The sequence below is a fragment of the Solanum verrucosum genome, unplaced genomic scaffold (genome assembly GCF_900185275.1).
Source record: "Solanum verrucosum unplaced genomic scaffold, falcon-dt-bn FXZP01000139.1, whole genome shotgun sequence".
NCBI classification, from domain to species: Eukaryota; Viridiplantae; Streptophyta; class Magnoliopsida; order Solanales; family Solanaceae; genus Solanum; species Solanum verrucosum.
In genome coordinates, this window is record NW_026020364.1 from 824515 (window position 1) to 838956 (window position 14442).

At 35.4% G+C, this 14442-nt stretch overlaps 1 pseudogene; it reads right to left on the minus strand.

Annotated features, from left to right (window-relative positions):
• Positions 1-3531: 3531 nt before the first annotated feature.
• Positions 3532-5310, minus strand: LOC125837826 (zinc finger CCCH domain-containing protein 39-like; annotated as a pseudogene).
• Between the last annotated feature and the right edge of the window lie 9132 nt (positions 5311-14442).

The following is a 14442-nucleotide window of genomic DNA, read 5'->3' on the forward strand; positions in this document are numbered from 1 at the left end:
AGTTATTCTTGTGTTTAAGGTCCATTTAAGGCATCATCCAGTTCAGGAGGCTACCTAGGAGACTGAGCATGATATGCAGGAGCAGTCTCTTGGCTTGTTTGAGCATTCAAGTTCTTCTTGACTCTTACTTTTGCGGACGAAAATCCTTTTTAGTAGTGGTTATTGTAATGACCTACAAGTAATTTATGTTTTTATGTTGCATGTTCATCATTTAGAGCTTTCTGGAACTGACAATTCGGTCACCTGGTTGTTCGTTTAGTTTTTATGTGAGTTTTAGCATTTTGGAGCCTTTGAACCTTGAACGGTCATTTTTTTTATTGGAAGTTCAAAAAGATGAGATCAGAATCTTATTCTAACGATTCTATCAACTTCAGAAGGGTCATTTTAGGCTAGTAGCATAGTCAACACCGCTCTTGAGGCTTTCGGTGCGGGTGTGTGCGATTAGGCATTCTAACTTTCAAGTTGAGGCCTAAGTTTGACTTAGTCAACACTCTAAGTAAAAAATCTCTGATGAGAATTTTGCTATCGCGGTTAGCTTTAGAATGTTGAAATTGGTCTAGAACGACCCTTTGTTTAGGTCCCCAGGCTTCTAGGATGATTCTGAGGCCCCTCTTCGATTTTGGCTTGAAACAATGTGGGACCTACTTTTTGCCAAAACGACCTTCGATGGAAATTTCAATTGCTCTGTTGAGTCCGTGTAAAACCCCGGAATCAAGGATTCTTGAAAGGGAGTCACGTGGAAGGTCACTATCCCGCCACTAAGCCAAGGCACCCTTCATGAAGCCCTTCACGGGACGTGAAGGGGACCATAGCTCACGGTGGTGCTCATGAAGCCTTCCAGTGGTTGGATAAGACGGGCTCCCCTCCCACGAGCCCTTAGACGTCGCGTGAAGGGCACCACGACTTGTGGTGGTGCCCGTGAAGGAGTAGGCAGTATGCTCCCCAAGGTAGGCTCCTCTCACGAGCCCCTAGACGGCTCGTGAAGAGCCAAACAACTCGTCAAGGTGGTCGTGTGGTGGGATAAGGAAGCTTAGGGCCTTCCCAAGCCACTGGTCTAGGGACCACGACTGCCCAAATAGCTTGTGGACCCCTAGACGACTCGTGTGGGCCTCCATCTGGAGCTTCATGTCAGCTGTAAGTTAAGGGCAGTTGGGTCTTTTTCTAATTATTTTATCTTGATACTATGTCATTTTTCCCTTACCTAGAACCCCTGTATAAGTGATTTTAACCCCCAAAACTTACCCATTCTAGTCATTCTCTTAAATTTATCAAAGAAGATCAAGTTCTTCCTCTTCAAAATATTTCTCTCTCTACAAACTTGAAGAAGAAGGGTTCAACCTAGGGTTTCAAGGCAAATCTCCAATTCCACCATTGAATGCAAGCTTTTGGCATTAAGGTATGATAGTTTTCATCTATGGATGCCTTTTGCTCATGGAGTTCCCAAATTCTCCTATTTTCAAAGTTAGAATTCCCCAATTGAGTTGGAGTTTTCTTCTATGTTATGGGTTCTCCTAATTGTTGATCTAATTGATTGATTTATGATCTATGATCCATGAATTTAGTTAATCTCATGATTTTATGATGATTCCCCATGAACCCATGTAATTCACATGTTTTCCAAGTTATGAGCATATAATGTGGGTCTTGGATTATTAAAGAATAGTTGTATGAAATCAAGCATGAATTGATAGAATTATATGAATTTATGATCAATTTCTATGAACCCATGTCTAACTCATGTTTAGTAGATATTGATGATTGAAAGTGGGTTTTGAACCTTGAAAGGTGAACTATGGAATTATGCATGTTCTTATGAAATTGGTGTAAATGTTTTAAGGATGCTTTGAGAGTGAAGTATCAATAATGTTGTTGTTGTGTTGTTGAAAGAATTTCTCATACACACATTAAAGCATGATTATGAAAGTATTTCTCACATAATAAGGGTTCCTAAGGTTGAAATGTCTTCTCACCTAAAATGAACCAATAAGTAAGAAGCTATGCTAATGTTGAGGCAAGAGGGATTACCCATGCACTCTAAGTAAAAGACAATAAGCGATTATCCAGTCATACAATATAAATACAAAAGGCGGTTACCTATGTCACATGATGTAAGGACAAGACGCGATTACATATATTCCTTCATGAGCTAAGATGAATAGGATTAATAACTATTTCGTGGAAGTTAAGTTTAGTACCGACTGTCCAAGTGGAGATTACCCATGTCCCATAACTATGTGCCAAGATTGTCTAGATAGACATTAGCTAGTGGATCCAGTATGTAAGCTAGAAGTTTATGGTCCTTACCGTGGCAAGTATGACAACCCCTTTTCGGTGTGGGGTAGACACTAGATTTCATGATGATAGCTCTCATAGTCTTATATGTCGGTTAAGGCTACTTCCCACAAACAAGTAAAGTTATGATGAACCAAGGTTACTTCAAGAAGTACCATAAGTGTTTTAAGATGATGTTCACTTGCATTGATCATGTTTTATGAGTCATGTTTTCTAACTCTCAAGTTTCATGTTTTAGTTTGATCATTGCATGCTTATGAAAATGTCCTATTTTAGCATGATTTAAATGTTTATATGCTTGGCTATCATACTTGGTACATGCCTGCCCAACACATAGTTCCTTAATTCCTCCTCCTTTTATGGGATATTTACATATGAACCACATGATAATAGTAAAATCAAGATAATAATTTAAACAATTTAGTTTTAGTATTTTAGAATAATATGAATAAGAATAGAAGCATCCAAGTGTAAACAATACTTGGCTATCTTCTCCTTTTGTTTTTGGCTGGACTAGTCTTTATTTTGTGTTTGGGAAATGTTATATACAGTGTACTTATCTTGTACTTATGTTATGATTAATAACTCGAGTATCGGTTGATATAATGTTTTGGGGATGTTTTATGTATATCTTGACTCTTCACTTATTGTATTTGTTCTTTGCTTTAGCATTCTTCTATTAGTGTGATAGCTCGTTCCTTCTAGTTCCAATCTATGGGTTTGACTTACCTACTTTGGAATGGATGTACGTGTCATCATGATCTAAGATTTTGAATCGTGATATTTGGCCTACCAAAAACATGGCTAAATGAGCTATTAATTTGTCAACTTGCCCATAAAGATCTGAAAATTTAAAATAGTTTCTGGCCTTGGATCTACAATGAAAGTAGACAAAAATGAGCATTTGTATATTTGTTGGTGTTCAGGTACGATCTTTAATAAATCGAACTGCTCAGAGAAAAGAATAACATATAAAATAATGATAATCCATCCTGATAAAGTAAAATAAATTTATGATGTTTCTATGTTTTTCTCGATGAAATTCTGATAGGTCCTTAAAACAAAAAAAAATATTCAATTCCAAATTTCAAAAGCCAACAGTTTACACATAACGTAAAAAACTATATAACAAACTACTATTGGATGATACGCCATGAATATGATATCCATATTAGTTTATAATCATTGTTGGGATGCGTCCATTTATGTAATGAGGATTGGAAACGGTATATTGAAAGTTCAGCTCTCGGTGTTTCTAAATAAGAGGTGGGGTGGAACATAACCATCGAGACAATCTCTATATATCTCGGCGCTCTTTTTTGATGGTTTCCACTTAAGGATTTTCTTTTCTCCTTTTTCCTCTTTTACAGAATCATTGACCACTGTGTTTGCAACAAGCAGAGCATAGAAGGGCCTTGGAGTAATAGGGACATAATTCATCATCACAGGTGCTTGCAACTCTGCTAAAAGAAATAGCCAATATCAGCAAAATGAGCAGAGAAAGAAAGAACTTCAGGAAAGAGCTTACAAGATTAGACTTGAATAGAAAAATAAGAATATGACTCCAAGTAAGCAATCACAATCAGAGTCAATAGATCTCATATTTTACTATAGAAAGTCAAATAGAAAAAAATTAATATATAAGAGATATGTAGCTCATGAAGCCCATCATTCACATATTTTGTGTCTACATGTTAAGTAAAATTTTGCAACAACCAAGTTACTTTAATGTTAGACCTATAAAAACAAAGATGTAGGCTAGATGTTGTTAACTTTGTATTGTTACTTATTTTAAATGTTAGATATGAATAGATAGAGAAACTACATATCTAAAGTATTTCAGAGAAAATAAGATAGTCATCATTGGAGAATAATAAATAGTTGTGAATATGCAAAACACCGATCAATGGACATTGTAACACAACCATTTCCTGAAATATTATATGGACCCAAACACATCAAGATTTTCATGTTTAAGGAAAGAATACAACTGTTGAATGCTATTTTGCCTAAAGTTTTATGTAGATGGTCTTTTCTCTTTTCTAATGCAATTACGATACAAAAGGTAAATCATATGAAGGCCTTTTCTCTTTCTAATTCTATACAAGATTCTCGTTCTAATTTGAACTATTGCATCTCTAACAAAGAACTTGCATAGCAACAAAAAATATTGCCTCTAGGATCTCAATCAATACCTAGTACTATTAGCCTTTATTATTTACAATAAATATGTAAATGAATTATATACATGATAGAAAATGTGAGGGCATAAAAAGAGTAGCTTACCTGATTGGCCATGAGCAAAGTGACAACGATCACGGAAGGAGCATTGACCTGTTGTCTCCCACTTGATACATATCTTTGTCTTCAAATATGTAGGCATCTCAAAACGGACAATATCATTTTCATGCTTACTAGTCTCAATAATCCTACGATCACTTATGTTCCCTGTAGTTTTGATACTTATTGCAGAACTCTCCCTGTCCTTGGTATGTTGGTCTTAAATTTTGGAGGACGTTCATGATGAAATTTGCACTTATGTCCATAAGGACACTCCTCTCCATCATAAAATATCTTGCAAATTTTCCTCCTATTCATTTTTTTCTTATCCTCATTCAACTCTCTATCCTTTACATAGACTAGATCCTGCCAGTTGGGAGGAGGCTCCCACAGATCTTCAACACCATGAGCAAATGTACAATTTTCCCCATTCTTGCAAGTTTCTTGCAAGAAATTAGCACACATGCGGGTTTTATAAAATATATGACTTATCCCTTTGCTTTCTTGAAGATTTGGTGATTTCACTCTAGATTTAATAGATGGGAATGTTATAGAATTTGGCAAGTTGTTAACGGAATCTGTCAATATCTTGAAAAAAGGTGCATGCTCAAACTAACAATAGGACTCAAATCGATCATAGTTCATCGGAGAATGAGGCCAAACACCTCCAGCATCACCATCAGCAAATGACATTGGCATAAAATGTGGAGGATAAGTCGATTGATCGGAAAAACTCATATTTCCTTTTCTGATGTTGATTATTTAAGTGAAATCCAGTTCTATTCTTTTCCTCTCTCTAAAAAAGTAAATAATGATTCAAACTTTTAGCAGAAAATAGAGAATTAATAAGATATAAAACACCTTAAATAAAAATTAGAAAAAGAAGAATAAGTAAACAATAATAACTAACATATGACAGAGAAATAGAGATACTATTGAAATAAAAGAACACAATAACGGTACACAACAATGACTAAAACATACATTGGTAAACAACAACAAAATATTCAGTGTAATATTACAAGTGTTTTCTGAAAAGAATAGGATGTACACAAACCTTTACATTTCCTTTGTGTATATAGATATTTTTACAGAAGACCATCAGATTAAAATTAGAGTTTTCCAAGAAGAGTTGCAAGAATTATTTTTAAATAACAGCTCATACAAACAAAGAAACCACAATCATACCTCAATTGACAATAAGTTAGGATTGACGATATGAATTTTCACTATTACATTTAATCTCATCTCATGGCATGACATAGAAGATCAAAAAAATACTTTCAAAAAATTATCAAGGCTGAAAACAAGAATATATAACAAAATTGAATTTGTTACCATTCTTAAATTGTTTAGGATCTCTTTGAAAAGCTACATGTTAATTACAATTAATGTAATTGCCACCCTTGTAATTCTATAATTACACAACATAATAATTACTCAATATAATAATTATGATAACCTATTTGTTTTTCATAATATAATTACAATGTAATTACAGGCGTATTGTTTGGTTGCACAAGTACAATTCCAGTTAAATTAATTTTGAAATAAATTTAATCATCAAAAAATTGAAGTTAGTATATGAAAAATATGTGTCTTTATAGATGACACTAAATAAGGTTTTTAAGATACATATAGTTTTTTTAAAATATACTAATTAATAATTATATATTTGTAATTAATAATGTAAAAAAAGATTGATATATAATTTTCCAATTAATAAAATTTTAATTCAATTACTTTAAATAAGTAAAAGAACACATTTTATAAGAACATCATAAACGAGTTACTTGGCCAAAGGATAAAACCTACAAATATAATGTCATAACATAACTCAAATGTTTGACAAAAACAATATATCAATTGTACTACAAAATAATTAAAATTGAAACTATAAGCTAAATATATAATCCAATTTTTAACATAACACTCTTATTTCAATTCAATATAATAAGAAATAAATTTCAACATACCTTAAGTAGAAATAATTCAATAAACAGAATAAAGTTAATTATGAAATTCTACTTTAATAACTATCACTCATTAAAAGCCAAATTGTTAAATGACACAATCTATTTAATATTAGGAGGTGTAATTTCAAAAACAAAAATAATAATATAGTTATGCTGAATTTAAAACATGAGGCAAACAAACCAGGAATATAAATAATTTGAAACTAAGATAAAAGTAAACACTAATAACTAAAATAAAGATTGTTAAACCACATAGTCAGTATAATCGAACAAGTGGGATGTGGAAAATATAGGCGGAACATAGACCTTAACACTACCTTTGTGGATACATTTATTATTTATGTGACTGAGTTGCCAGAAAGATTCGTAAAAATAGTTCATGGGAAATAAAAAACACAATCACATCTCAATTCTAAACATGTCATTATCTATTATACAAATCTTCACTGTTCCATTTATGATCAACTCATGGAATTTCATAGAAAATCAAAAAATAATTCAAGAAAAAAAAACTTCAGGTTAAAAGTGAGAATGTATGGTGAATTTGAGTCAGATCTTGTTCTTCATTCACTTAAACAAAAATTTAATGTTATACTTAAAATCTATCACTCATTAAAACTAAAACTCTATATGATCTTACATACAAGATTACGTAGTAACAAACATTAATATAGTAGAGGAAGATGATAATTATAACATCTTATCATTTATCCTTCAATCAATCATATTTGATTTGATTTTATAATTTATCCTTCTGCTTCTAGGAAGTATTACTATTCGATATTTTTGGGGAATCAAATGAACATCAACCGGAGATATTAAATTTTCTAATAAATAAATAATCGTTGGTGAAGGGATAATTAATTTTAAAAGGCTAAAAAAAGTGAACAAATATTCTAATTCTAACGTGTAGAAAGTTCAGCCTTACCTTTTTCTTTACATATGCCATTTTAAAGATCCCCATTTAAAAGTATCATAAGTAATTATTAAAATGAGAAATTAAAGGGAAAATATATCAATTGGACAACCATTCAACTTACTGTATATACTTTTAAGGGAAAAATATTACTCAAAACTATTTAGTTTGTTTGGGTGTTTTTTAAAAATCAACATACTAGAGTGATAACTACACTTCTATTCCAATTGCAGTGTCGAGAAACACATCTATTACTTCAAGAAAAGAATTTACAACTTGGATTAACTTGAGAATCTGTCCATGTTTCATATTAAATATGAGCAATTAACTTATTGTGTAGTTATCTATATCTTTGAAATTAAAAAGGGCTCCAGTCTAGTCATATTCCTCTATAGGTCATCCGGCACATCCTTAAGCCCATGTCAAAAGTTTATTAAATCTTGCCTTCTTGTCCTGGTTCATTTCGCACATCAAGGTGCAATAAAGTTTTTAAGGTCTTTATGTCCTAACAATGGCATACCAAATTTGAATTTTGTCCTAAACAGATGGTAGTATAGATCTTTAAGGCATTTTTTACTGTACCTTCAACAATTTTAGTAGAGAAAACTTGTTGAATACTCTATTAATGTGTGTTATTTAATCTTTATTAACAAGTACTTATAACAATAACTTTGCAGAAACATAAACAACAAAGTTTAAAGCATGTACTCTAAAACAATAATTAATAACATAAGCATAAACTAATGACTGTAAAAAAAATATACCAGGATCTGTAACAATAGAATGAAATAGAAAGGAAAAAATTGAGCCCATTGAATGAACAGTGTCCCCTTAAGGAAATTATTCCCCTCTAGTATCTGAGGTTTAAAGGAATAGATCCTCTCGGGATAGAACGATTCTATTCACCAGTGTATTGATACAAATTCAGTGGTGTATTAAGCCACTCAACAAGAGCAAGGTACATGAATATTCATTTATGCAGAAGAAGAACTTTACAATTTTCATTGTTTTAAAATGAGAGGAAATCCCTCTATTTATATATAACAAAGGGTAGTGTCGACAAATGTTTATTGTGCTTTATCGAAAAGGCCACAACTCACCCTTCGGAAAGGTCACAACCTTTCATAAAAGTCACAACTTTTCATAAAAGTCACAACTTTTAACTCTTCATAAAAGTCACAACTTTTCATTAAAGTCGCAATCCTTCATAAAAGTCACAACGTTTCATGATAGGGGAAGGCTAGTTTTAGAAATAAATAAATTTAAAAGGGAATCCTGTTTGTGGTGGCGCCACATAGGCGGGACTAGGATTCTCTTATATATATATATATATATATATATATATATATATATATATATATAGAGAGAGAGAGAGAGAGAGAGAGAGAGAATCTTAGGCTGGTGATGTGGCACTCCCCTATTTCAGTATTGCTATTTGTTTGTTCCCTCAGATTTTTCGATTTATTCATATTTTAATCAAAAATGCTTGAGATAATAAAAAAATGATAGTGAGTCGAGACTCACATTTTATAACAAATGAAAAATCCCGAATTAAACAATACAACCACGATAAATATCAATGATTTATTAATTTTATGTATTTCCTGCTCTCTTTCTCTCCCCTCCCACTATTCTACCTTCTTCATTATCTTTCCAATTTCTCCTCTCTTTGGCACTCTTTGAAATAAAAAATATACATTTTTCTCTGTGGCATGAAAATAAAGTCCAAACTAGCTCAAGTATGCAACTTTCCTTTAGAAAGTGAAATTATTTGACTTCTTTCTTTTTTCTTAACTTTAAATATATTGTTCTTTGCTATATGCTAATGAATAATATTTTTCATCTACATTTCATTTGACTTATTGATATGCCAAAATCACACCTCCCTAAAGAAGTATAAGTGGTCGTTGTCAAATAAAGAACCTAACTGTTAGGTTAGGGTCGATCCCACGAGGAAATGGTCTAGACTTAGGCTAACTTACAATTATCTACTTTTAGTCAAATTACTTCCATAAAAGGGGGGATTTGTAAATAAAATCAGAGTTGATTGATTTGTAGTAACAAGTAACAAGGAATCACACTTTGTAGTTTGAAATATCAATATGAGATGAAAACTAGGGTTCATGTGTTCCCCACAAGTTCTTAACGCAGTAATTCCAATTATAGTAACTCTATCCTAGTGTTAATATGCAAGGTTGGTTAAGTTATGTATCACCTAACTAATTGGTCCTTCAAATAGGGAATTTCACCACACAACTTGGTCTATCTATGGGTGTATGCTTAACTAACCCTTATTAGATAGCAGATTGTCACGTCTAAATCTACATTGTTTAATCCCTTTCTCATTTGTTACCTCCATTGTCCGGTAAGTAGGAATGAGGCAATTTCTAATGTTGGACACCTTTAAAAATCTTTCTAAACAAAAGGATTAACAATACATACATAAATACTATTCAAGAATCACTTCATTATTTGGAGCTAAGTCGGCCTATGCATATTGAGAACCACATATTTCGTATATATTGAGAACCACATATTTCGTACTCATACTACACTTCCTCACCCTATAGTACAAGTTCTCACCATTGACGTGTGCGGAGTAGCTATGGATCAGAGACTAGGGATGAGTTCCTTTCAAATTTGTTCTTCTCCTTTTGTTTTTGGCTAGACCAGTCTTTATTTTGTGTTTGGAAATTGTTATACACATTGTAATTATCTTGTAATTATGTTATGATTAATATGTAACGACATATTCACGTCATTATGGAAAAGTCAATTGGAAAAGAATTGGGGTCATTAAACTTTTGAGTAGTGACTCTTAAATGTCTAGCCTAGTCTAGATTTGTACAAAATCTGAGTCAGGTAAAGTCTAGGGAAATCTAGTAACGAATGGGGGATTTAATTATGAATTTGATCACATGGGTGGATAGCCAAGACGTTAAGGAGCTTGTACGGCTTTACAAAATTGAATTAGGTGCGTAAAACTCCCAAAATTGATCTTGGCGTGAAAGGGTGGTTTTTGAACATCAATGGTTGAAGGTGTGTTGTGAAATGGGAGCTTGGAACTCAAATTCCGAGCTTATGTTCCGTACAAGCCACTGGGGCGGGATTATTCCTACCAGGGTGGGGCCGGTGTGGCAGGTTGGGTCCCTCTATGGCAGGACAGTCACGACTTAAGTCAGGGAAAACCCCATCTTTGTTATTTTCTGCAAAACTTTGTTCTTTAGAGTTAGGAGATGACCCAGAGCAGTTCTTGACAGATTTCCCACGATTTCTAGTGCTAAAGGTAAGATAATTACTCCCCCAGAACGTGTTTTGATTTTTAGAACTTAGAATCTTGGGTAATTATCATTGAGGGAAGGTTTTGGCCTGAAGTTGATGGTGGAAAAAGCCCAAATTGATAATTAGGATCTGGGTTTGGCCTTGGGTTGATAAATTTAGTTATAATCCGAGTAAATTAGGCCTTGTTTATTAATCCATGCATTATTTAACTGTTGTAAATCAAGAACAAGCGGAAAGAATCTGGAATGGGAAGATTGAAGTGTCTTAGGAGGATTCAAGCTTGGTTTCGAGGTAGGTGATGGTTCGATTTCCTGTTTGTGTTATATATGTTGGTTGATTGCTTCATTGTATGAATGCATGTATGTGAATAGGGAATGTGAATCGAACCCAATGAAATGATTATGTGTGAACAACTACATGGAATGAGCCTACTACTTGACCATGTGATTATATGTGCTATTCATTATGGTGTGGTTGTGATTGTGGTTGTGCTGATTGTATCGGGTGTCATGTTCCAACACATGCATTGTATCAGGTGTCACTTTTCGACACATGCATTGTATCAGGTGTCACTTTCCGACACATATATTGGATCGGGTGTCACGTTCTGACACACTAACAGTTTGGGTATGGGTTCCATGAGCGAATCACTTGTGATTATTAGGCTTATCTCTACTTGTCATTGATATTGGGAGATTGTATGTTGCTCTAAAATGATAACTGACTTGTGCATTCTGTATATGTGTGTTGTCTATGTTATAATTGCTTGTGTATATTGTGCTTACTGGAGTGGCCGCGTGATCCTACCAATACACTGTGGTTGTGTACTGATACTACACTGAGTACATGATATCTTCAGGCGGCTACTGACAGACCTTAGTTAGGAGATCACTGATCGAGACCGGATTCAAGGGTGAGTCAGTTCTTCTAGGCTGCCATGGGTCCTCTATTGTTTAGTCAATTCCTTTTGGACACAGACTTTATAGTTAGACTTATTCGTATGTTTTAGTTTCGGGGTTGCACCCCTTTTTCTTAGATGCGTCGTTAGTAAAGTTTTGTACCTTGACATTCAAGTTCTAGGGGTTGAATTTCCGCAATAGTTATGTTTAGTTGTTTATTTAATGCTTTCTGAGTTTATGGGAACTCCATGTTATTCTATCATTTAAACCTGTTTCTGTATCTTTAAATGCATAGTTTTTTGTTAAGTTGCTTAGTCGAGTTGTAGTAATGGTTCTCCCACCATAGGGTTAGTGAGGGTGCCAATCACGGCGGTCTAGGTCGTGACAAAGTATATATCAGGGCCCTAGGTTCGTTGATTTCATTGTACCAAAACGAGTCTAGTAGAGTCTTATGGAACGGTACAGAGACATTTGTACTTTTCTTCAAGAGGCTACAGGACTTTAGGAATTCTCTCTATCTTTTTCTATCTTTGTGCTATGACTTGATATCAATTGGTATCTCGTGATCCAAATTGATATCTGATTCTCTTTCCCTCTTTTGTCTGCAAATGGTTAATACGTGATACAATGACGTTAGGCTCGTAGCCCCTATCAATAAGCCAGCTGGGGAACCCACAACAAGAGGCCACGGTCGAGGCAGGGGTGGAGGAAGAGTAAGGGGCAGAGGTTAAGGAGGAGTGGCACCCGCTAGGGGTGGAGCCTGAGTTGAGAATGTTCCCAGAGAAGAGGCCCCACCTTTAACCCAAGAAGAGGTACAAGAGAATATGAAAATCGAAAACGAAGAGGATGTTGGACCAGTGAAGGAGGTACATGCTGAGACTACAAGTATTTCTCCCTTAGACCCAGTGTTAGCTCAACATATCATGACTTTTCTAAAGGGATTGGTCGGCCTTGGAGTCCTTCTCATAGTGCAAGCGGCTTAAACCCCAGCCAATCCCCCCATTGTTTTTTCTGTTCCCAAGATGGGTAAAACATTAGGCACTGATGCCTTTTTCTATCCCCTATTGGGTCCTGTGATGACTGGTACTGAGCATGAGAGGCTGACTATGTTTTTTAAACTGAAGTCACCTTTGTTCTATGGTTCTGAGAGTGAGGATGCCTATGAGTTCATTTTGGATTGCTACGAGAGGCTTCACAAGTTGGGCATTGTACACCAGCATGGAGTAGAGTTTGTGACCTCCATCTTCAAGGTAAGGCTAAGCAGTAGTAGAGGGCCAATGTGGAATGTAGATCGCCAGTCTTGCCCTCACTCACTTGGACGCAGTTCCATGCTTTGTTTCTGGAAAAAGTATGTTCCAAGGACTTTGTGGGATCACTAGAAGGATGAGTTCATGGCTTTGGAACATGGTGGTATGCATGTAGCTGCTTATGAGGCGAAGTTCATGCCTTATCCAGATATGTTATCCGTTGGTAACTTCAGAGGAGGAGAGGATTCGTCTATTCATCAAGGGATTAAACTCTGAGTTACAGGTACTGTTTGTTCACATGACCTCTGCAGGTAAAAGTTTTAATGAAGTGACAGACTTTGTGAACAAAGTGAAAGGTGTTTAACGTGATGGGCATGCCAAGGCTTTGGCTAAGAAGCCCAAGAGCACATGTAACGTTCATGGTTCCTACTCCAGAGGTTTAGGTAGGCCGACACTTGCAGCCCAACCAATTGCTTCAGCCATGCCCGCTTCTACAGTTGGTTACTCGGGAACTCCACGACAGAATTTTATTCAGGATAGTCAGGGATCTGAACCTACGTCAGGTAGCAGGCCATCTTTTGACCGCAATTGTTACAATTGTGTAGAACCTGGGCATATAAGGAGATATTGTCCCCATGCGGACATGTCTGACCGCATGCAGCAGTAGACTAGAGCAGTGGTACCAGCGAGAAGTGGTAGTAATGGTTGAGGGTGTCCACAAGGTGGGCGAGGAGGAAATCAACGAGGCCGTGGAAGCTGGGGAAATTGTAATGCAGGTAGAAGAGCAATGCAGTTAGGCAAGGAGGTCACCCGTCAAGATGACAGGGCTCAGTGTTATGCCTTTCCGGGCAAGACCGAGGCTGAGGCATTTGATGCAGTGATCACAGGTACTATTCTTGTCTGTGACTGGATGGCTACTGGCTTGTTTGATCCGGGTTCTACTTATTCATATGTGTCATTTTAGTTTGCCTTAGGATTTGATGCAGTTTGTGATATGCGTACTTTATGCCCCCATTAATGTTTCTACCCCAATTGGAGAGTTTGTCATAGTCACCCATGTATATCGTGCTTGTCTTATCTTGTTTATGGGTTTTCAGACTTGGGCTGATTTGGTTATTCTGGATATGACTCACTTTGATATAATCTTAGGCATGACTTAGTTGTCCCCCTAATTATGATGTGCTTAATTGTAATGCTAAGTGTGTGACTCTAGAGATCCCGAGTAGGGAAGAGTTAGAGTAGGAAGGGGTGTACAAGCATAAGTCAGCTAAGGTCATATCTTTCATTCGGGCTAAGAAACTGGTGGGGCAGGGGTGTTTGGTATATTTGGCTCATATTCAGGATATTGAGGCTGAGTCTCCCTCTATTGAGTCTATTCTTGTAGTGTCTGAATTAAAGGAAGTGTTTCCTACCGATTTGCTTGGTATTCCTCCAGATAGGGATATAGATTTGGGCATTGACTTGGAATCGGGCACTTGCCCCATCTCCATTCCTCCTTATTGCATGGCTTCGACAGAATTAAGAGATCTTAAAGCTCAAATCCAAGAACT